The sequence below is a fragment of the Lissotriton vulgaris genome, chromosome 1_1 (genome assembly GCF_964263255.1).
Source record: "Lissotriton vulgaris chromosome 1_1, aLisVul1.2, whole genome shotgun sequence".
NCBI classification, from domain to species: Eukaryota; Metazoa; Chordata; class Amphibia; order Caudata; family Salamandridae; genus Lissotriton; species Lissotriton vulgaris.
The window spans coordinates 965,180,151-965,205,245 of record NC_141685.1 but is presented as its reverse complement, the minus strand read 5'-3'; the positions used below and the strand labels follow the sequence as shown (position 1 = coordinate 965,205,245).

At 46.2% G+C, this 25,095-nt stretch overlaps 1 protein-coding gene across 8 annotated transcripts in view; it reads left to right on the top strand.

The window, feature by feature from the left end:
* The window catches only part of STAT6 (signal transducer and activator of transcription 6), a 725,020-nt gene that overhangs the window by 372 nt on the left and 699,553 nt on the right, over positions 1-25,095 (top strand). The gene's annotated exons all lie outside the window — the stretch shown is intronic.

Genomic DNA, 25,095 nt, shown 5'->3' with positions numbered 1-25,095 from the left:
TATGTGCGTCGAACTCTTCAGAACATCGGATTTTCGAGGGGGGTAAGGAAAATCTTATGGGCTACAAGTAACGACGACCCCCTCCAACCAGTCCCCGTCGTTCCTTCCTCGTTTAGAATACGGCAAGCGCTCAGCCGAGTGTCGCCTCCGTTCACTTCCTGGAGGGGAGCAAAGGTACCCAGGCGTCCCGCGCGCCTGCTGCTTTCCGCCGCCCCAAACATAAGGGATCTGTGGGGCACAGCAACTCGGAAGGGCTTGCCCACTCGGAGATACGCCCTAAACGACCCTAAGGTGCAGATAGTATCGTACTTCCCATTTTGTTGAGAGGCGTAACTTCCTGAGGGGGGGGGGGGGTCATACCCCCCCCCCCACCCCACAAATAAAAGCATTTTTTGGTATTCGTTTGACGCAGCCAGGTGCTTTCAGTATGTACCGTGAGGAGGGTGTCGGATTTCACAAGGAATGTTTACATCCCCACAGACAGGAACACCCAGTCTCTCTCTATGTGTGTTCAAAAGTGCTCAACGGCGTTGATTATTTTACCATATATTGTGTTTTATTGTCTCCTAGTACCCGCACCCATCAGTACTGCTCTCCCTTTCTAGTGCCCCTGAAGCCCCTCACGCGCCCTGCTTGTCTGTAATGTACTTTTACATTCCATGCCAGAGTGATAGCTGGGAAATCCGAAGCCCACTCCCCCAAACTTAGGGGCACTGGGCCCTTGCGCCACTTTTGCTTCACTTTTAACATGGGAAAAGTGACGAAAAGGTGGCGCAAGGGGCTTGTAAATCTGCCCATAGTGACTATACAACTGCCCTAGTTTTGATGGGTGGTCAGGAACGCGAGAGAGATGGTGCGTAGGTATGCGAGGACAGTCGTATTTTCTTATTGTGTCGTGTACAGGACAGCCTCTAGGCGCTGGAAAGTGCCCGTCCAAGTTTGCGAAGAAATGGCGTGGAAGGCTGGAAGTGTTTGAAGACTGCTTTGAAGGTTGGAAGAGGGGGAGAAACGTGGGACAAATGTTGAAATAGCCGGTATAAGGAGCAGAAAAGGGGCAACCTAGTGAAGAGGCTGCTAGAAGTGGTGGTTTATTATTCCAAGGGGTGTTAATGGTATGAGAATGACCAGAGGGAGTATGGGGCTGGGTGAGTTGGTGTGAGGGGTAGACCAGCTGAAACGACGGTCAATGGTTGTGTTTGGCGTTTATTATTATTATGTTATATGTAAGTGTATTTATGTTGACAATGCAAAGGAAACACTGAGCGGTATACCAATGTGCGACTAAGCTTTTCATGCATTTTGCAACATTCCTCCGCTCGATAATACAGCAAGTGCCATTGTCACGTGTTTATTATAGACCATTGTTTCCATCATCCTAATGAAAGTGCCCTAACGAAACGGCGATGCACTAAACTTTGCCCCTATCCCTAAGTCAATGTTACTTGGGAGTTGGAAGTTATGATACACAATTAATAGATGTGGTGACGGTATGAGGGTTAGTAGAGGTAGAACGAGGGGTAGCTGCTCAGACGCAGACCTATGGGAGCGTTGATGTGTGAGGGTAACAGAGGTGGCAGGATTCCTAGACGCTGCGGCAGGGGGTGATAGGAGCGGCGTATGACAGAAGGGGTTGAACTTGGGGGGCACAGCGGTGGTTTAAAGACTGGTAGGAGGGTGACGAATTGACGTGATGTTTAAAGGGGGGGGGGGGGGGTGAAGACGCCGCGTAGTGATGGTTAGGTGCTTCGGCGTGAGTGGTGAGGGGGTGTGAGGGTCCGAAAGCGGTGAACGCGAGACAGGAAGTCAAAGCAATGGAGATGTTTATAAGGTGGGTGAGGGCTTGGTCGTCCGGCGACCTGGGCACTAGAAGCGCTTGCTGCTGAGGTATGTGAGTATTTTCAAGGTCACGGGATTAAACCCCAGAGGACAGAGTCCGCCTTCGACCCAGTCTGTGGGCTACACTGTAAATCTAATCGTGCTGTTTGACAGTAATCGTTTACGTAGTGTGACGGATCTGCCAAGGGTGCGCTAGAAAGCGAGCGGTTAACTTCACACATGATGGATATTATTTGTATAAGGCCTTCCGTGGTGTGTGTTCAGTCTCAAGGCAGGGGCCAGTGGGCTGCGGGGAGCGCGCCAGGGACTCCCAGAACTGTTGAACCGCGCGCACGTTTAGAAAAGGAGGAGGGAGAAACTGCTTTGCAATAAATGCTGTTCAGTTCCGGGAACGGAACGTAGTTCCAAGAACTCTGCCGCAGGCCAGTAAGTTTCAGCACGCGTGCTCGCCTGGATCTATGTTTTTAAGGTCTGGTCTAGATACAGCTGTAGGTAAAGTACAAGTCCAAAACAAGCATTTGCAATGCAATAGTACTCGCATTTCCGAGGGTTTAAGGCAGCTATTCGTATTGTAAATGACTTTTATTTATGTTTTAAAACCCATAACATAAATAAAAGCAGTGGTCGAAGTGGGGGGAAAAAGTAGGGGGACGGTGGGCGGAGAATCAGAGGGTGGGAATAACCCGAGGATTGGATCAGTGGGCGGAGTTAGACGTATGTCCAGGATGCACAAAACATCCCCAATTTTTCGATTTGTTTGGCATTTCACTGGCCAGTTACATCTTACTATTTTATTTAATTCAACCAATGGATGCACACAATTATTTAAGGCTTAATTTGAGTTATTGACATTAAAATATATTCATAAAGTTGGATACATTTCTAATCAGAGAATGTCCAAAATACGCTTAAAAGTGGAATCACAGGCCGTTGTCTATGAGCCATGACATTTCTGTCATCAGCACTTCTCCCTTTTTCCACAAGAGCTGTTCAAACATAAATGGCAACATATCCTAGTTTGCAAATGTTTTCCACATAATTATGGCTCAGCCATATTTGCCACCTAATACATCATCTGTAGCACAATCTGACAATTGTAACTAATACATTGTTTGTAGCTCAAACAGATCAAAAGTTACTAAAAAATGTGACTTGTGTTCCTGCAAAGTGGACGGCCCTTTGCAAAGGTTGACTGATCACCTTTGTCACTGCTGCATTTGTATGTTACACTGGTACTAATAAGGCAAAGTCTTTGCAGAGACTGTTACTATGTGTAAAAATGTGAAAATAATAAAGATCAGAAAATATATTGCATTACACTGCAGCCTCTCTTTTACTGCATAATTTAGTCAACACTGCTGCATAATGTTGTCTTTCATTGCTGCATAATTTCAGTGCCCCCAAAGCAGGCAGCACATGTTAAACGTGCTTGTGCATGAAGCAGAGACTGTGGAGTTTTTAAACTTAGTTTGGTGTCCGTGTAAATCCTACATTGCAGATCCCTGGTGAGTTGCAGCTACTACTGCTGAACAAGGACAATGAAGGTACCAATGGGTGAGGCGGATTGGCCTCAAGGGCACGGTCAGCTTTAGCACTGGTGGAGCCCTGTGCGACAATATTTGTTGGTACCCCCCAATGTCACCCTCCGCCACAGATTCCCTCACTACCACCCTTTAACAGTCCCCCTCAAGTTTCCATAACCATACACTCTCTCAGATGCATTTAATTTGATTTACAGCGCCACTCATACCTGTGTAGGGTGGCAGAGCACTTTACATCACACACATTACACAGAGACAACCAAGTATACGTGTGTAACTCACTTTATAGGAGATTTTACATAAGACGAAGGACTACAAGGTGTAGGAGTCTCATGGCAACCAAACTAGTAGTGATTGGTGATTTAATAGTGATTGGTCTGGAGAAACACAACTCAGAATTTAAAACCTAATACCATGGTTGGGGGTTACCGACCTTGACAGATGATTAGTCAATGTCATTTGTATTTTTCTCCCCTATGCTTTTTTATACTCGGACCAATGCCTACCCCCATTGTGTATGCTCTCTGGAGTGTATGTCATGCAACTGAACTAGCTGATCAGTCTAATCGTTAAAGGAAACCTGATGCACCAGAGTGCACCAACCCGGCTTAGATCGCTCATAAAGACTGTCTGTAAAAACAAACCTATTATCCAACAGCCAGCAAGATAGTACTGGCAGTTAAGCACTAGCAGCTTCCATCTGTCTAATCTGGAAATTAGAGATTCAAACTACAACATGGATGACTCGGTCATTCATCCTCCCCAGGGCAATGATCGGTGCGAATAATTTTTAACAATAATAACTATCTCTCAGGAAAAGAAAAATTAAATAGAATTAAGGACATAGATGAAATCACTGGACCTAGCAGACATACTGTTTTGATGTGCTAACAAAAAACATTACATAGCGACCAGAAGAGCGAAAACAGGTTATCATAATGTTCATCACGTGCTGTTACCTTTTTAACCTTGATTACTTAAAGCAAAACTGTTGCCACCCCATCGGTCTTCTTCAGAAAGAGGTGTATTAGTTATCCATTAAGTAGCAAGCAATTAAGCAATCTTATGCCGATGACGCCAAAGAGCAAATTGGACACACCAGTACCTATCTTGGAAATAATGCTCAAACTGTTGTATGGAAGAACTGACCTCTATATGTAAACCATATGCTGACATGGGCAACATTCGCACACAATGCTCTTCCGACAGCTTCACTACTTGTATATTGTCAATGCATACGTCTATGGCTGCAGTTTCATTTTCAGCACACATATTTAATACCGAACACCCTCATTCCAAAATGTCCGTCAGTGCGAGCCTGGTAAATGAAAGGGCAGGGGTCACGCCAGCTGTCGGGGCACAGTGTTTCCTTATTTTTCTGGTGCCCATGGGTCGGGCCCCTACACAGGGCACCGAATCTACCTGCACCATGCTGCGCTACTGTGCCACCTTCAGCTGCAGAAATCGAGGGGGCCGGGGAGGCCGAGAAGAGCGCAGGGTCAGATTCTACGCGTAAATGCGCTGTGCACCTGGTGCTCCGTTGCTGCTTTTTAGGGAGTGGGACTGAGGATGCTTCACAACACAGACCCCAACTGAGGTTCTCACACTGTTACACACCTGTTCAGACTTTGACATGTGAGCTGGAGCTCACGGGACAGCTAATAAATAAATAAAGGCGCACAGGCATGTGAAAGGTGGGAGGGGTCTGATCTGGAGGGGGAACAAAGGACCTCTGCATCTGTGCAGTGCGAACTGAGCGTATTTAAAAGTTAAAAAGAAATGCAAAATAGGTTAGGAAATGGCCGCAATTAGGTGCGTGACCGATTAAAAGCGGACTGCGCTGTAAATTAAATAAAATAATCTATTAAAGGCGCATGGCCGCTTGAAATCGGACCGTGCCGTTAAATAAATAAATAAGTGCAGCAGCTATAGTTGAAGTGGACTGCGCTGTAAAGTAAAAAATACATTAATAATATAAGCAAGTGGGTGCTGCAAGGTCATGGGTGGAATAGGGGAAGAGGATTAAATAAAGTAGTGCTCACCAACTTATAACGCAGACCTTGTAACTCCACCAGTAAAAGGTCCAGTCCTTATGGGCGGTACCAAATGGAGACAAGGCGGTACCCAGGAGGGACTAACAAGCCTCATAATGAATCGGAATTCAGCGTTTACGAAGGACAATGACACCAATCAATTACAAATATGGGTGGAGAGTGGGTGTGGCTTCCACTGCATACCCTAATACGGCATGCCTCGCAGAGTGTGCAGCGCATGCGCGCTGCTGCTAGGCTCAACCTAAAAAGAAGTGGGGGGACTAACCAAGTTAGGCAGTATGATCGTGACATCACCTTGCGCGACAACACATCACTCAACCGGACCTCGAATCACAGGAAGTGTCACTATATCCCATGACGTCGCAGGAAGTGTCAACACAAGGTGACGTCAGATCTTAAGACCTCACGCATATGTTTAGCAGGTCTATCATGAGTATATTTGAGTGCATTACAATATTTAACTAATGATATTTTGCGTTAGGCCCAAAAAGTGATGTAGCGCAAAATCTGTTCATCAATTTAAAATTTTTTTTTTATCCTGCCACAAAGAAATTGGCAACTAGGAGAAACGTGGCAGTAAATCTGTTCTGCGTAATTGGTTGCAAAGTCTGCATATTAAAATAAAGTATAGGTTTAAGGTAGCAGCTGCAGAGATCTTTGTATTGCAACTAAATCTCAAGAAATAATAATAATTGTAGGTTACCACCAATTTTTGCCTATCTGTTTCCCTCTCTAAACTGATTGCATGTACATTAGGTACACTCCAAATTGGTTACTGGGTTACTCTTGTGAGTCCCTAGTATATGGTACCTCAGCTACCAAGGGCATAGGTACCCCAGAGGCCTACCAGGGGCTGAAGTATGTATTATGCCACCCCTGAGAAGCCTTCTAAAATGGCACCACAGATCTGCTCTTGCTGCCTGGGTAAGGTGGTGTAAGCACCCCTTACTTTAGATATAGTATACCTTTATCTACCCATATATGTATATATATATATATAGACACATATAAACCTATAAGTCACTCCTATGGCAGGCCTTGACAATCCTGAAGGCAGAGTGCTTGTTTTAGTGTGAGAGGGTGCCAAAGCATGAGCTGAGCCGCTCTGCAGCTTTTGGAATCCCTTCCTTATAGCTGTTCTATGATACAGCCATACCATATATTCTTAAGTGCATTTAGAACCTCGCTGTGAATGCCAACTTTGGAATGGCTGCATCAAAACATGTCGTGTTTGGTGTCAAACACATTGGAATACTACCCCCCGCCAGTTTTTGTAGCGGGGGTAGCATTCCACCCTTCTAGAGAGAGAAGACATGTACACACTGGTAAACCCGGTAGAAGTTCAACAGAGCCCCAGCATCACAAAATGGATGCTGCTGCCACAGACACGAGTCTGACCTCCTGCTGCTGGATGAAACTCCGGCAGGGGAGGCTTGGACAAACTGGACACTCCACGAGTGTTCTGTGGGCCCACTTCCTGCATTTCTGCTCGAGGCCCCTTCGCGATCCCTGGTCCGTTGACTAGTGGGTTCCCACAAAGGAATCTTCTTTGTTTCTTGGGCTGTCCTGGTTGCTCCAGACGTGCCCTGACTCCCCTCCAACGGGTAAGTCACTCAGACCTTGCTGGTCTGCACCCAAGCCTATCTTGTCATCTTGTGTGGGTTGCTGTTGCCAAGACTTGTTGGTTCCAACCTGGATACCGACACTGCAGCACTCAACATCCGACGTAGGACAGCTCGAATCCAGCTCTTGGTTGTCGTCGACGCCTCCTGGACCTCGTGGCTGAAGAGTCAAGCTTCACCTACATCACCTGAAATCACCCGACATCGGCTGGCATCTTCTTGTCGCCTTCCTGGTCACTGGCTAGTGACCCAGACTCTGTCCCCTCTGCTTTCAGGTTCTTCAGATCTCCGATCCACCCTTGGATCAATCCGGACACTTTTCTACTGGACTATGTACCATTGGTCGCACACTGCTTGTCCTATCAGCGAGTTGCCCCAAAGCACCGTGGTCCATGTAGTCAGCATCGGCTGGTTCGCCTCTGCCAGGGTCTTCAGCAAAAAATCAAATCGCGTTGGCCATCCCTGGACACGTGTTTCGAGGTTGTTGCCTCTCGTCAGCAGGGAGTAGGAATAAATGATGGGGTGCTGCATAGGCTGCCAAAAAATGTCTTCAGGTTCGGTACCACTCATGGCACGCAGGTGCGTAACCCGGCTCGTCAGCCCCACCAGCTCCAACGAAGGAGCTTGAATATAAGTTTATGTACCATTGGTCGCACACTGCTTGTCCTATCAGCGAGTTGCCCCAAAGCACCGTGGTCCATGTAGTCAGCATCGGCGGGTTCGCCTCTGCCAGGGTCTTCAGCAAAAAATCAAATCGCGTTGGCCATCCCTGGACACGTGTTTCGAGGTTGTTGCCTCTCGTCAGCAGGGAGTAGGAATAAATGATGGGGTGCTGCATAGGCTGCCAAAAAATGTCTTCAGGTTCGGTACCACTCATGGCACGCAGGTGCGTAACCCGGCTCGTCAGCCCCACCAGCTCCAACGAAGGAGCTTGAATATAAGTTTATGTACCATTGGTCGCACACTGCTTGTCCTATCAGCGAGTTGCCCCAAAGCACCGTGGTCCATGTAGTCAGCATCGGCGGGTTCGCCTCTGCCAGGGTCTTCAGCAAAAAATCAAATCGCGTTGGCCATCCCTGGACACGTGTTTCGAGGTTGTTGCCTCTCGTCAGCAGGGAGTAGGAATAAATGATGGGGTGCTGCATAGGCTGCCAAAAAATGTCTTCAGGTTCGGTACCACTCATGGCACGCAGGTGCGTAACCCGGCTCGTCAGCCCCACCAGCTCCAACGAAGGAGCTTGAATATAAGTTTATGTACCATTGGTCGCACACTGCTTGTCCTATCAGCGAGTTGCCCCAAAGCACCGTGGTCCATGTAGTCAGCATCGGCGGGTTCGCCTCTGCCAGGGTCTTCAGCAAAAAATCAAATCGCGTTGGCCATCCCTGGACACGTGTTTCGAGGTTGTTGCCTCTCGTCAGCAGGGAGTAGGAATAAATGATGGGGTGCTGCATAGGCTGCCAAAAAATGTCTTCAGGTTCGGTACCACTCATGGCACGCAGGTGCGTAACCCGGCTCGTCAGCCCCACCAGCTCCAACGAAGGAGCTTGAATATAAGTTTATGTACCATTGGTCGCACACTGCTTGTCCTATCAGCGAGTTGCCCCAAAGCACCGTGGTCCATGTAGTCAGCATCGGCGGGTTCGCCTCTGCCAGGGTCTTCAGCAAAAAATCAAATCGCGTTGGCCATCCCTGGACACGTGTTTCGAGGTTGTTGCCTCTCGTCAGCAGGGAGTAGGAATAAATGATGGGGTGCTGCATAGGCTGCCAAAAAATGTCTTCAGGTTCGGTACCACTCATGGCACGCAGGTGCGTAACCCGGCTCGTCAGCCCCACCAGCTCCAACGAAGGAGCTTGAATATAAGTTTATGTACCATTGGTCGCACACTGCTTGTCCTATCAGCGAGTTGCCCCAAAGCACCGTGGTCCATGTAGTCAGCATCGGCGGGTTCGCCTCTGCCAGGGTCTTCAGCAAAAAATCAAATCGCGTTGGCCATCCCTGGACACGTGTTTCGAGGTTGTTGCCTCTCGTCAGCAGGGAGTAGGAATAAATGATGGGGTGCTGCATAGGCTGCCAAAAAATGTCTTCAGGTTCGGTACCACTCATGGCACGCAGGTGCGTAACCCGGCTCGTCAGCCCCACCAGCTCCAACGAAGGAGCTTGAATATAAGTTTATGTACCATTGGTCGCACACTGCTTGTCCTATCAGCGAGTTGCCCCAAAGCACCGTGGTCCATGTAGTCAGCATCGGCGGGTTCGCCTCTGCCAGGGTCTTCAGCAAAAAATCAAATCGCGTTGGCCATCCCTGGACACGTGTTTCGAGGTTGTTGCTTCTCGTCAGCAGGGAGTAGGAATAAATGATGGGGTGCTGCATAGGCTGCCAAAAAATGTCTTCAGGTTCGGTACCACTCATGGCACGCAGGTGCGTAACCCGGCTCGTCAGCCCCACCAGCTCCAACGAAGGAGCTTGAATATAAGTTTATGTACCATTGGTCGCACACTGCTTGTCCTATCAGCGAGTTGCCCCAAAGCACCGTGGTCCATGTAGTCAGCATCGGCGGGTTCGCCTCTGCCAGGGTCTTCAGCAAAAAATCAAATCGCATTGGCCATCCCTGGACACGTGTTTCGAGGTTGTTGCCTCTCGTCAGCAGGGAGTAGGAATAAATGATGGGGTGCTGCATAGGCTGCCAAAAAATGTCTTCAGGTTCGGTACCACTCATGGCACGCAGGTGCGTAACCCGGCTCGTCAGCCCCACCAGCTCCAACGAAGGAGCTTGAATATAAGTTTATGTACCATTGGTCGCACACTGCTTGTCCTATCAGCGAGTTGCCCCAAAGCACCGTGGTCCATGTAGTCAGCATCGGCGGGTTCGCCTCTGCCAGGGTCTTCAGCAAAAAATCAAATCGCGTTGGCCATCCCTGGACACGTGTTTCGAGGTTGTTGCCTCTCGTCAGCAGGGAGTAGGAATAAATGATGGGGTGCTGCATAGGCTGCCAAAAAATGTCTTCAGGTTCGGTACCACTCATGGCACGCAGGTGCGTAACCCGGCTCGTCAGCCCCACCAGCTCCAACGAAGGAGCTTGAATATAAGTTTATGTACCATTGGTCGCACACTGCTTGTCCTATCAGCGAGTTGCCCCAAAGCACCGTGGTCCATGTAGTCAGCATCGGCGGGTTCGCCTCTGCCAGGGTCTTCAGCAAAAAATCAAATCGCGTTGGCCATCCCTGGACACGTGTTTCGAGGTTGTTGCCTCTCGTCAGCAGGGAGTAGGAATAAATGATGGGGTGCTGCATAGGCTGCCAAAAAATGTCTTCAGGTTCGGTACCACTCATGGCACGCAGGTGCGTAACCCGGCTCGTCAGCCCCACCAGCTCCAACGAAGGAGCTTGAATATAAGTTTATGTACCATTGGTCGCACACTGCTTGTCCTATCAGCGAGTTGCCCCAAAGCACCGTGGTCCATGTAGTCAGCATCGGCGGGTTCGCCTCTGCCAGGGTCTTCAGCAAAAAATCAAATCGCGTTGGCCATCCCTGGACACGTGTTTCGAGGTTGTTGCCTCTCGTCAGCAGGGAGTAGGAATAAATGATGGGGTGCTGCATAGGCTGCCAAAAAATGTCTTCAGGTTCGGTACCACTCATGGCACGCAGGTGCGTAACCCGGCTCGTCAGCCCCACCAGCTCCAACGAAGGAGCTTGAATATAAGTTTATGTACCATTGGTCGCACACTGCTTGTCCTATCAGCGAGTTGCCCCAAAGCACCGTGGTCCATGTAGTCAGCATCGGCGGGTTCGCCTCTGCCAGGGTCTTCAGCAAAAAATCAAATCGCGTTGGCCATCCCTGGACACGTGTTTCGAGGTTGTTGCCTCTCGTCAGCAGGGAGTAGGAATAAATGATGGGGTGCTGCATAGGCTGCCAAAAAATGTCTTCAGGTTCGGTACCACTCATGGCACGCAGGTGCGTAACCCGGCTCGTCAGCCCCACCAGCTCCAACGAAGGAGCTTGAATATAAGTTTATGTACCATTGGTCGCACACTGCTTGTCCTATCAGCGAGTTGCCCCAAAGCACCGTGGTCCATGTAGTCAGCATCGGCGGGTTCGCCTCTGCCAGGGTCTTCAGCAAAAAATCAAATCGCGTTGGCCATCCCTGGACACGTGTTTCGAGGTTGTTGCCTCTCGTCAGCAGGGAGTAGGAATAAATGATGGGGTGCTGCATAGGCTGCCAAAAAATGTCTTCAGGTTCGGTACCACTCATGGCACGCAGGTGCGTAACCCGGCTCGTCAGCCCCACCAGCTCCAACGAAGGAGCTTGAATATAAGTTTATGTACCATTGGTCGCACACTGCTTGTCCTATCAGCGAGTTGCCCCAAAGCACCGTGGTCCATGTAGTCAGCATCGGCGGGTTCGCCTCTGCCAGGGTCTTCAGCAAAAAATCAAATCGCGTTGGCCATCCCTGGACACGTGTTTCGAGGTTGTTGCCTCTCGTCAGCAGGGAGTAGGAATAAATGATGGGGTGCTGCATAGGCTGCCAAAAAATGTCTTCAGGTTCGGTACCACTCATGGCACGCAGGTGCGTAACCCGGCTCGTCAGCCCCACCAGCTCCAACGAAGGAGCTTGAATATAAGTTTATGTACCATTGGTCGCACACTGCTTGTCCTATCAGCGAGTTGCCCCAAAGCACCGTGGTCCATGTAGTCAGCATCGGCGGGTTCGCCTCTGCCAGGGTCTTCAGCAAAAAATCAAATCGCGTTGGCCATCCCTGGACACGTGTTTCGAGGTTGTTGCCTCTCGTCAGCAGGGAGTAGGAATAAATGATGGGGTGCTGCATAGGCTGCCAAAAAATGTCTTCAGGTTCGGTACCACTCATGGCACGCAGGTGCGTAACCCGGCTCGTCAGCCCCACCAGCTCCAACGAAGGAGCTTGAATATAAGTTTATGTACCATTGGTCGCACACTGCTTGTCCTATCAGCGAGTTGCCCCAAAGCACCGTGGTCCATGTAGTCAGCATCGGCGGGTTCGCCTCTGCCAGGGTCTTCAGCAAAAAATCAAATCGCGTTGGCCATCCCTGGACACGTGTTTCGAGGTTGTTGCCTCTCGTCAGCAGGGAGTAGGAATAAATGATGGGGTGCTGCATAGGCTGCCAAAAAATGTCTTCAGGTTCGGTACCACTCATGGCACGCAGGTGCGTAACCCGGCTCGTCAGCCCCACCAGCTCCAACGAAGGAGCTTGAATATAAGTTTATGTACCATTGGTCGCACACTGCTTGTCCTATCAGCGAGTTGCCCCAAAGCACCGTGGTCCATGTAGTCAGCATCGGCGGGTTCGCCTCTGCCAGGGTCTTCAGCAAAAAATCAAATCGCGTTGGCCATCCCTGGACACGTGTTTCGAGGTTGTTGCCTCTCGTCAGCAGGGAGTAGGAATAAATGATGGGGTGCTGCATAGGCTGCCAAAAAATGTCTTCAGGTTCGGTACCACTCATGGCACGCAGGTGCGTAACCCGGCTCGTCAGCCCCACCAGCTCCAACGAAGGAGCTTGAATATAAGTTTATGTACCATTGGTCGCACACTGCTTGTCCTATCAGCGAGTTGCCCCAAAGCACCGTGGTCCATGTAGTCAGCATCGGCGGGTTCGCCTCTGCCAGGGTCTTCAGCAAAAAATCAAATCGCGTTGGCCATCCCTGGACACGTGTTTCGAGGTTGTTGCCTCTCGTCAGCAGGGAGTAGGAATAAATGATGGGGTGCTGCATAGGCTGCCAAAAAATGTCTTCAGGTTCGGTACCACTCATGGCACGCAGGTGCGTAACCCGGCTCGTCAGCCCCACCAGCTCCAACGAAGGAGCTTGAATATAAGTTTATGTACCATTGGTCGCACACTGCTTGTCCTATCAGCGAGTTGCCCCAAAGCACCGTGGTCCATGTAGTCAGCATCGGCGGGTTCGCCTCTGCCAGGGTCTTCAGCAAAAAATCAAATCGCGTTGGCCATCCCTGGACACGTGTTTCGAGGTTGTTGCCTCTCGTCAGCAGGGAGTAGGAATAAATGATGGGGTGCTGCATAGGCTGCCAAAAAATGTCTTCAGGTTCGGTACCACTCATGGCACGCAGGTGCGTAACCCGGCTCGTCAGCCCCACCAGCTCCAACGAAGGAGCTTGAATATAAGTTTATGTACCATTGGTCGCACACTGCTTGTCCTATCAGCGAGTTGCCCCAAAGCACCGTGGTCCATGTAGTCAGCATCGGCGGGTTCGCCTCTGCCAGGGTCTTCAGCAAAAAATCAAATCGCGTTGGCCATCCCTGGACACGTGTTTCGAGGTTGTTGCCTCTCGTCAGCAGGGAGTAGGAATAAATGATGGGGTGCTGCATAGGCTGCCAAAAAATGTCTTCAGGTTCGGTACCACTCATGGCACGCAGGTGCGTAACCCGGCTCGTCAGCCCCACCAGCTCCAACGAAGGAGCTTGAATATAAGTTTATGTACCATTGGTCGCACACTGCTTGTCCTATCAGCGAGTTGCCCCAAAGCACCGTGGTCCATGTAGTCAGCATCGGCGGGTTCGCCTCTGCCAGGGTCTTCAGCAAAAAATCAAAACTTTTCTACTGGACGCCTGCAGCACTTCTTTGCAGCTCTTCATTGGAAACAACAACGAAACCCGACACGAAAAGACACCTATGCACTCGGCTTCCCTGGGTGAGGTAACATGAGTACTTTGGTGCTCCCGTGGGTCTTGAGTCTCGAACTGTGTCCAGTACTGAAGAGGTTTGTTCCTAGTCCACTCCTAAGTATCCTTATTCTTTAAAAATCGAATCACGACTTTCTACATAGAAGTCATCAGTGATTCGCAGCTTGGTTTTTAGACACTGCACACCCGTGGGTCTCCTGCGTCCCTACCTTATGTGGTTCCTGGTTGCCCCAGCGGTTCTACAGGCCCTAGGCCTTGCTTCTATCCTTCTTGTGGTTCTTATACCTCTTTCTTAGTATATGGTTTGTGAGGCCCCTATGGCAAAATGTATACTGTGCTAATTTACTGTGTGCTATTTAAGTTCTTGTATTGTACTTTTGCCTCTAGCCTTATAAAGAGACTAGAGGGGTGTGTTTAGAATAAATACTTATATCTCATATATACCTGGTGTGGCTCTGCTTTCATTTGGTCATTCAAGAGATTATAGACTGGTAAAACAAGCTGCTTTACATTCCTTCAAGACTTAGCCTGAAGGCTGCTCTCCACAGCTACCACTAGGATAGCTTTCTATAAAGGTTGTCTTAAACCTACCATCAATAAGGGTTGTTTGGACTGGTGCAAGGTGGCCACTAGAATAGTGGACATCATATGCTAGGCCAACTTCACACAATATTGGTAAAATAACTCTGGAGTATAACGTATTTGCTGGAGAGATCTGTGTTTTGTCTAGTCCCAATTTTGAAGCAAAGTAGAATAGAGGCTTAATATGTCTCCTACAAAGCACACTATGTAACACACAGACAACAGATTTTTATTTTTTGTAAATGGGGAGTTACAGCTATTATGTCAGATATCCCTTTGTTACTTGCAGTTCATAAATTGTCATCCTTCTAACGTAGCACAGTGAGCAATGAAGGACGTGACTCCTACACCTTGTAACCCTCACTGTCTTATGTAGCACATCCTACACATTGATTTACACACATGATTTATTGTCAATGTGTAATGTGTATGATTGATGCAAAGGGCTCTAGCATCCTGCATTGGGATGAGTGTTTTTTTGGTTAAGGTTTTTTTTTTGCATTAATCCTTGGACAGACCTACACATTTGACATTCTTACAGAGCATACATATCTATTAGAACATTGGAATGTTGGAAGCTCCATTGAAAACAATGGAGTGCTCTGGGCTTATAATGGCTGGTATAAGCTGGAGCTCCAACATTCCAATGTTTCTTTGTTCACAGCTCTGGCTGTGAACAAAGGTTTCAGGGAGCCCGAGGGGATTCCAATCCCCTCACGCTTCCAAAAGGCTTTGTTTTTTTGTTAGAACATTCTGTCCTCTAGTGACAGAATGTTCTAATAGCCTTATAGCCCTTCGTAGAGGGCTTTACCGCTATTAAAGTCCCTCTCCCTTGTTAAAGGCCCTCGCCTTCGGCTCGGGGCCTTTAACGCTGGAGAGGGCCTTTAATAGCCGGTAAAGCCCTCTACGGCGGGCTATAAGGCTATATTATATACAAGGACTGACCAAAGTCAAAAGCATGCCTTTCTTAAGTACCTGTGAAGTGATAAGCTGTGTATCTTTGTTCCCCTCCATTGAATTTATGTGTGAGGCTCCCAGCCAGGATACTCCAACAAAAGAAGGCCTGACGGTCCCTTAACTTTGGCCTTTGTCATGGGCCCAGTTGGAATCTGATAAGCCTTCTCCAGCCTGCACCTTGCTGCTTGAAACAAAAGGCAGACAACATGAAGGGACTGCTGAACGTGTTCCTGTGTTTGAAAATTAGACCAGGATACGTTTAGGATATTTCTCTGGGACCTAACCTCATGGCAGGGTAGATGGCATCCATCTTGTATAAAGAGTGGATAGACGCTGTCTACTCGTGTGTACCAGACTTGTCTCTGCCTTGGCTGTAGGTTCGGGTCTACTCTCTTCATCTATTGAGCTGTTTAGCATTCACTCTTTGCTTCCACAGACTGAAGCATGCAGCATGGGGCAGTGGGTCAGCCCAATTCAGTTGTCGGTTCTCTTGACTGTGAGTAAGGGCATTTTGTATGCGCATATGTGCAAAGCTGTCTGAAGAATATTGCCCGTCAGGTCTAGGGATGTTTTTTATTTCTGTATGTTGCACATTTTTGGGGGGAATATTGTGAATGTTTGGAAAAAATAAAAAAAAGTCACACACTTGCCAAAACCAGACCTGTTGGCTTTGCCAGTACTTATTTGCCACATTGTTAGACTGTGCAGTGCAAGAGTACAGAAGGACATGTGCATTTAAGAAAGTGTTCTAGTATGTTTAGTGGTTTTATGCTGAGGCATGTCTCGTTCCTCTCTGTTGTTTATACTTTGTTAATAACTTAATGTGATATCTTGTACTGTATCACTTTTATCTTTTGTTCCAGGGGCATAGATAGTTGTGTTGCAGCAGGTGCACTGGTATTGGGGTAAAGAGATCTGATGGTCCTACTAAATGCTGATTTTTGGTGCATTGGAATACCAATCCAAAATGCTGGGATGAGGAGCATGTTGCATGTTTGCATTTTGGCATATTTGCTTTTCCATAGTTTTATTCTGTTATTGTTTCTATGCTGTGCTGGAGCTTTATGTTAAACCATGTTACATGCATTTGTTTTGTGGTGTATGGAATTTACAAGACCACAGCTACTCCATTCGCTACTGATCATAATTAAGTGCACACCAAAAGCCCCGGCATGTCTAAACTGGACGTTCTATTTGCCAATGGTTTGCCACCTTTCTTCTGACCTCACCTTTCCCCAAAGTAAGATACATTTTATTTGCTGGTTTATGCCTTTTTGTTTAGGACATGCATGCTGTTTGGATGTCTTAGCCTGTCATAAAGACACAGTGTTGTTTACTAAATACACTTACATGGTCATTTGTTTTACTTTGCTGTCATTTTAACATGTTTGATTTTTTGCAATGTAAAAGACGTACACTCACATAGGTTTTCTTAAAGATGCAACACAATACTGGCCCTTTGTCAAAAGTGTCTACTATGTAACGTTTTGCTCTTTATGCTTTTTTGCTCATTACTTAAAACACAAACTTTATATTTTGACTCTTTTTAACCTCATAGCTGCTTCTGACGGCCAACGGCCGTCGCGTGCACTACCTTTGTAGTGCTGCGCACATCTGTTGGCCGTCGCGGCCCCGCCCGCTCAATAGAACGTTCCGCACTAGCGCGGAGCGTTCAGCGCAGCTAAGGAGTTAATAACATTCTTCTTTGAGGGTACAGCTTAAGCTCTGCTAATTTAGTCCGTTCATGAAGTGAGGTCTTCAAGAGTCCATATTGCTGCAGATAAAGAATTAACATCATTTTGTGATTCACTTTCTCGGACAGTTGGGTCAAAACATACAAAGTTTCTCAACTGCTACCTAACTCTTCATTTGAAACAAGCCAGGCTTATTTGCTGTGCCAATTCTTATTTTGTGTGCCTATGTTTGGGAACATTTGAAAATTCAGATCATGGACATCTTGGTAAAGAAAGAGAAGGCTGAGTCAATAGGGGTATGTTCAGCCGCATTGTACTTTAACGATGCACAGAACCCATACTGGAACCTTAAAGTATTGATTACGTTGGACAACAGTAACTTAACTACAATTCTGCCACTGGTGCTAAAACATTATTTAAATGGAAATTACTGAAACAGAATTCTATTAGGGCGAGATGTACTAAGAATTGATTCTCAAAAGGTAGTTCAAATTGGACACCAACTTTTTGTGACTCAGTTCTGATTTTGCTAATCGACCTTTGTACTTATAGGTTGATTTATTAAAGGTTCATTCAGACTGGGGTGTAATTTGTTCTGCCTCATCAATATTCATGAGGTAGGTCACAAATTGTGACACACTTCTATTGGATGCCGTTACAGGGATTTTGGCGTGCTGGGGTCAGGAGACTCCCAGAGGCCGTATTACAGGGAGAGTCCCTATGGACGCAATGGGTGTTTGCGCCGGTTTACACGCCCCGGGGCACTTTGGTATTACAGAAAGGGCCGTAGATGGTTCTGTGGCCCCTTCTGTAATATCGATAGTGCTGGTGCACATAAAGCTCCAGCGATATCTGCAGGGGGTGTTCCCTTATTTGCATGGGGGTGTGCCCCATGCCAGTGAGAGAATCCCTTTGCCACTGTGCCCGCACCGTATTACAGATGTAGGTGCAGAGGCAAAGAGGCTGTCAGGAGGTGCAATGTCAGTGCGCCACCTAAAGAGCAGCCCTCTGCAGGGGGTAAAGGGGGTCCTATGGACCTCCCGGATATCCCCTTGCAGGCGGGTGCAGTCATAGACTGCACCTGCCGGCAAGCGGAGCACTAATCCCTCTACAAAGTATAGGCAGGTTGCCGCCTGCACTGTGAAAACACCGAGTGGCTTTAAAGCAGCTACTCAGTTTTTCACCTGACTGAGCAGCCCCCAGGGCAAATGTAAATATACATGTTTATATGTACTCACATTTACATTTACTATCTCATCTAAGTGTAATTCTACACCTTTTTGCTATTCACTGTTTCCGAGTGTAGATTGTCGCCTAGGTGTAGACTTACATCCCTCCATCCCCTGAGATATGGGGGTGGAAACTTCTACCACTTTTAGTGTTTTTACTAGTTACTTTGCACAAGTAGGTGGGGGTCTCTGCATTCGTGGTAGAGATCTTTAAATGGGAAAGTATAAGCAAAATTAATAAAGTGTTAAATCTAAGGTTTTGTACCTTACATCTTCCCTGTTTCTCTGCCTGTGCTGTAAAGCCAGTGAGTGTAGAATGATAGTGTGAATTTGATGTCATTGGAATGTTTGGTATGCTGTGAGTGGGACTGTCAGTTGGATCCTGGGCTGCGCAGCAGAGAGGCTTCTCCTGGTGGGGGTTTGATTACACATAGGGCTCCCAGTTTTATGGTATTTTTTTTTTTTCCATTTCCGTCTGTAGTTATCCACATTTATTTTTGCCGCAAGCAAAAGACGACGCTACAGCTAGTATTTTGCCACATTTATTTAAATTGACAATGCACACATGCGCTCAGTTGTTATTGGCAGCGACGGCCCGTGGAGGGAGTTACGGTGGGGCAGGAGGGCGGGAAGGGGGAGGGGGAGGGGCAGGGTGGAGGTTGCTAAAAACCGGCATATGGATAATTGCAGGTAAGTAAACAATTTAATTAATAAAACGAATTTCGTAGCTCGCACTGCATTGCATTTTGCGATGCAAGGCGCACTACGAAATTCGTTTTATTAATTAAATTGTTTACTTACCTGTAATTATCCATTTGCCCGTTTTTAGCAACCTCCGCCCTGCCCCTCCCCCTCCCCGCCCTCCTGCCCCACCGTAACTCCCTCCACGGGCCGTCGCTGGTTATTGGTCAACACTATACATTCATCTGAAAACAAACTTTCCCATTTGCAAAATGTCCCAAATATGCGTAAAAGTGCTATCACAAGCCGTTTGTCTCAGAGCCTTGCAGTTTCTGTCATTGGCAGAGTGCCACATTCTCTCCCCCACTGAACTCCATCCAGCCCCACTGAGAGAAACTCACACTGCCTTCAGCTGCCTGGACAAAGTGAAAAGATGCCTCTCTTAAGTATGTGTGAAGTGATAACAGGTGTGAGCCTTTGTTTCCCATCTGTGGCATTTGCTTCTAGGTGTGAGGCTCCTGGCTGCTCACACCCAGTCAGGAGACCTGAACATTTGGAGGCCTGATGAACCCTCAGAATAGGCCATTGTTATGGGCCGAGCAGGAGTCATAATAAGCAAGCCCCGTCTGAGCCTGCACGTGTTTGCTTGTTGCTATAAAGCAGATAACACGCTGCTCAATTTCAATTTTTATGGCAAGCTCCCCATACTGGAGCGTTGGTTTTGCCATCTTAGTTGTGCACTTTTTTCCTGTGCTTAGGGCAACATTGTGGCTCCGTAAATAAAGCCCTCTGTGGCTGAGCCCTGTATTTGCCCACACAGGTTCAAAATTAGTTCAATGTCAAACTTTGCAAAATCACTCGTTTTTACAAGGATGTGGTGTCCCCTTGCCTGCCACTCGTTTTGGGGCAGAAGCGAGCCGAGGTGCCCTCGAGGAGCGCTCTGGAGGAATGTGGGGGCATGGACCTGATTAAAACAAAGAATCCCGAGTGTGGAAAGCGGGAAAGCAGGTCCGTTTCTAATGAAATGTGCCTTAATGAGGGGGTGCACTAGAGTAAGGGTGCTGGCCCCCACTGATGTTAAAAGGTGGATTTGCGGGGGGAAAGAAAGAGGGCTACCTGCCCTGTGATTTAAAAGGGAGAATCCTTGCTATTTTGCGTTTGCCACCAGCCGCCGTTTTTTTTTTGACTGTTGACGTGCACTTTTAATAGGTCATGAAGTTGTTGGAAGCGTCTTCTTCACATCAAAACTTCAAAAATAAGGTCGCTACATAAATGGGTTTATGGCCAATTCTGTATTAACAGGGTATAAACAGCATTGTGACTATGTCTGCACTGTTCTAAATAATCAATGCAGCTTAAATTTGTTTTTAGACATGACTTCTAATCCTCAGTCAACTTTCTTTACAAACTTTTATGAACCCAAGTCTGCGCAAGACTTTAAAAAATACAATAAATTGCCTAAGAAATACATTTTTACAAATATAAAACATGGACACAAAGTTGTGCGCTTCTTTACAGCACACAGCAATACAATATCAAAACGGTTTTATAAATAACTTCTCTTTTAAAATGTGGGAGGAAACCTGGTTAATTAAATCACAAAGTGATGGAAATCGAGCTAAATCAGCTACTACCCGGTCCTGAAAAATCTTTTTCTTTTCATGGTGTAAGTCTGAAGGCAGACAAATCAATTTGTTCCCCTTTGAAAGTCTGAGTTGGGGGCAGAGGTGAGTATCTCTGCCCTGCAGCTTTTGAACTTTTGAGCCGCCGTTTTGAGCACAACTGCAGACTCACCTTGCAGTTGATTCCCGCCTCCGACTCGGCCCTCTTGGGACAGAAGAAGGTACTGCGGGCTGGGTTCACAGGTGGCACGTCTCAAGGTTTAGGGGCAAGGGGCGACGTCACGAATCCCTTGTGGCGGCGATTCCGGTCTTTCAAAGACCTGTGAAGTACTCGGGTGCGTCTCAGCCCGGGCTGAAGCCTCTTAACCCTCTAAGAAGGGGGAGACACCAGATGGCAGCACAGCAAAATGTACTCGTATTTTCCCGTTATATATATAAATACAGACAAAGGAAAACTTGTTTTCCGTCTGTATTTATATGTATAAATCTGTAAAAACGGAAAACCGGGAGCCCTAATTACATATCTACTGGAAAACCTATCTGAAGATCTAAGATTAATAAACTTATCATCTGTAACCTAACCAAGTCTTCTGGAAGTACTTACCTATGACACAACATAAAGTTTATTATTACTATTAAAAATAATTCATGTAAAAAATGTAAATTCATTTTGGATTTTTGTTTTCACCCTAGAACTGGTAAAATAAAATGTTACAACACATTAACTCAACACATTATGTATTAAATATGTAACTGATTTAAACATATACAAGTATAAATATTATCTTTAAACAGAAATTTAAACAATTCTCACCCTCACAAATTATTTATTTAATATGCAGTACATTTTGTTAAACATTATGTGCATACTTCATTTAAATTATTTGTTTTTTAAAGTACATTAATTACTTTTTAAAATAAAAAATGTAATAATAATTTCATATACTTTTTAAAACATTAAAATGATTATGTTCATGTATAACATAAATGTGGAAATCATTTAATTATTCTAACTTTAGTTTCTGTGAGGTGTTATTGTATTTGCTTTAATAGCTTTTGTATGGGAGTGCTTTGCTGTATCCGTGAGTAGCAATGTTATGTTATAACAATTTGTGAAGCGCACAAATACTATCTGGTGTCTCGGTGCTAGACTTCTCCTGTGTCACGAACCAAGGTAGTTAAAAACCTACTTGGTTCAAAAGCCAGGTCTTTAATTTTTTACTGAACGCCAATAGGGTGGGAAGGGCTCTGATCTGAGGGGGAAGAGAATTCCATAACTTAGCCATGGCAACCACAAAGCTTCTGTCATCCCAGTTAGTTCTATATGTTCTGGGGACTACCAGCAGGTTTTCACCAGTAGAGCGCAGGGGTCTGCTGGGAGAGTAGATCTTCAATGAGTTCTGAAATTCTGGCTCTATATTCTGGATAGTTTATAGACAATGCACAGTGCCTTGAATTTTATTCTGCTTCTCATTGGTAACCAATGTAGTGGTCTGATCACCTTAGAAACAGAATGAAATTTTGGTGTGCCAGAGAGCCTCCTAGCAGCTGTCTTCTGAACCAGCTGTAACTTATTTAAAACTGTTTACTGAGCGTTGATCAGTAAACTGTTGCAATAGTCCACTTTGGACAATACCAAGGCGGAGATGATAATTTTCCTAACTTTAGCTGGGATAAAAGGGAACATTTACTTTACCATTCTGAGGGTATAACAGCAAGAAGAGACCACAGCATTAACATGGTATTTAAATCACAACTTGTCGTCAAAGATGACACCACGATTTTTGGCCTTAGTAACTGGGACAGGGGGCTGCCCATATTATCTGGCCACCTTCGGGAGGACCAGACAGGAGAAAGAATGCCAAAGACCATTACCTCCATCTTCGAAGAATTCAGTTTGAGTCAATGTCTGGACATCCAAGCTCTTGCTGACTCCTTTCTTAGAGCAGTAAAATATGTTCCCCCCCCCTGTGGCTGCCCGGTTCTGCACCCTTGGGGGATATTTAGCCTTATAAACCAGCAAGCAGATGTGCATTCCATGAGCGTAATTCAGCTGCACTAAGTCCAGAGCCCCAGTCAGAGACAGGTCTATGGGGGACGTCAAAAGTGGTAAGAGGTGACAGCCTATTCCAAATCGAAATTGCATTCTTAGATAATGATTTTTTAAGAATTCTTCACGGTCTAAAGTGCATCCTTGATTTTAATGACCAAAGTGTGCGAAAACAGTTGAGACAGATGCTGTTCCAATCAATATCCTCAAACACCTGAATGCATTCTCAGAGTTGATGAATACGGTTTGCACTGCCATCCACACTTACAGCACAGTCTAGTTCCAACTGCCCTTCAGACCCGCTTGTGCAATCACTCATAGTATCTCCAACACAGAACTTCCACATCCTACTTTACTGTCTAAAGCAGGGGGTCTCCATCCTTTTATGTAATAAGAGACACCTATGTTCAATAAAAGGCATCGAGAGCTACTAATGGTATAAGTGTTGTAATAGTGACCACAGGGGAAGACGTTGCATTAGTGCCCACCATATGCAAGATCACTGCCAGTGATTAAATCAGGGCATATGGCATGGTTGCCAGCAGTAATATAAAAAAGCCCATGACAATATATTATGCCTCTACATGGGTAACACATACCAGTCATAGCTGCAGTGCCTCAGCACCAAGGCAATAACACCTGTAAAAAGTTTCCACTATGTCAAGTGATTTATCACACAAATATCAGCTTCAAATATATTTTGGAAATTCAGTCCTTTTCTCCAGATATCAGCTTATGAGTTCTGAAAAGAAACACAATTTCGTCTTAAATATATACATTCTCAATTTTGATATACATGTATATAAATTCACCCAAGCAAAAGCTAGTAGGTAGCACACAGGAGAGCTACTTACAGGGAGCTGAAGAGCTACCCGTAGCTCACAAGCTACTTGTCTGGGACACCTGATCTAAAGTTTGCCTCAAGTCTCAGGGTTCTTGTAATGCTTATCTGTCAGAAATATCCAGAGAAAATGAATTATTTACTTACCAGTAATCTTTAAGGCTAGGATTGGGGGACGCTCCTTCAAACGCCTGGCTCCCCAGCTATGGAATAGCCTTCCTCTGTCACTCCGATGTACTTTGAGTCTGCTGGTCTTCAGTAAGGACTTAAAGACATGGCTGTACGGACAGTAACCTGTTTTTTTTTCCCTCTTCCTTTCTGCCATTCTTTTCTGTAGTCTGTTGTGGGTTGGAAAAAGCGCCGGGACACTCCATGGAGTAGCCGAGCGCTATATAAGACACCCATAACATTAACATTAACATTAACATTCATTACACTTAGGAGTCCTCCTCGTTATAGTAAGTTTGTTGTTACTATAACGAGGAGCACTGCATAGGGGTAATAATTTACATCCATTGAACCCTCCTTTCACTATATTAGGGGCACAAAGTTCATTATTTTACTATAATACCATGGACACGTCCTTGGTGACGGATGCTCCGTAGTAACAGGCTTGCCCTGCACCGACTCATCCATCATGTACAATTTTATGGCAAAACTAGAGGCCAGAATTATCTATCTAACTCTTTAATTGTCACACCTCAGCAGCTTATTTAATTCTTAGAAACTTCTAACTCTAGTCTAGAATGTCCTTTACTTCAATAGCTTTTGGCTTCTAACAACCCTTCCACTTTTGATTGCTGATCCCCGTTAGGTAAGTATATTTTCACGTGGTTGGTTATTTTGGTGTCTTGCTATTGTTAGGATTTGTGTAGCATAGGTTGCGTCATGGCTGTTTATTTGTGTCATCTCTATGACTTATTTGTGGAAGGTTTTCCAATTTCTGGACACTAGGCTTGGGCACTCTTTAAGCAGGGAAGTACATAATCATCATGACAAGCTATGTAGGATAATCGTACAGGTTTTAAGTAATGTGTATTTTCAGAAATTAGTATTATTTTGCAGCTGAGGTGGTGGGTGGGTTAAACATGTAGGTGTTTTAAGATCTTGAAACCTTCGTGGTACAAGGTCAGCTAGTCTGCAAGCTCTTGAGAAAGTAGATGATTGGCATAGGATATGAACAGCTCTGTAGTGTATGATGCCATCCACTAAATGCTCTAGTTCCATGAGATTTGGTAGCCCTGATGGATTGGCATGGTTCCTATTGGGATAAGAGCACTAGGCACATTTGGGGGAAACGTGCCAGATGGGAATGTGTTCTACTAACAGTTAACAGCTGATTGCGAGTGATAAGTCAGCAGTTTCAGGTTAATGTGCAGAGATGCATTAAATTAATGTAGGTGCTTAAGGGGGTGATATTTGTATTATGGCCGATTGAAAAGCTCAGGAGAGTGTGTTGGGGAGAATGCATAGGAGGACGTCCTGAAGCATCTAATAAGAAAAGAGATTAAGGCTTCTATTAAGAAAGCGGTGAGATCAGCATTTGGAAGTAGGATGAGTGGTGAACCTGCAGATGAAGTGTTATGGACTTATCAGATACTGAGGAGGTAAATGTCGTGAAAGGAAACTGATGGAAAGTGTTTGAGAGATATGAGAACACATTAGGAATAGAGGTCATAGCATCATGCAGGGAAAAGGTGCCCTCAT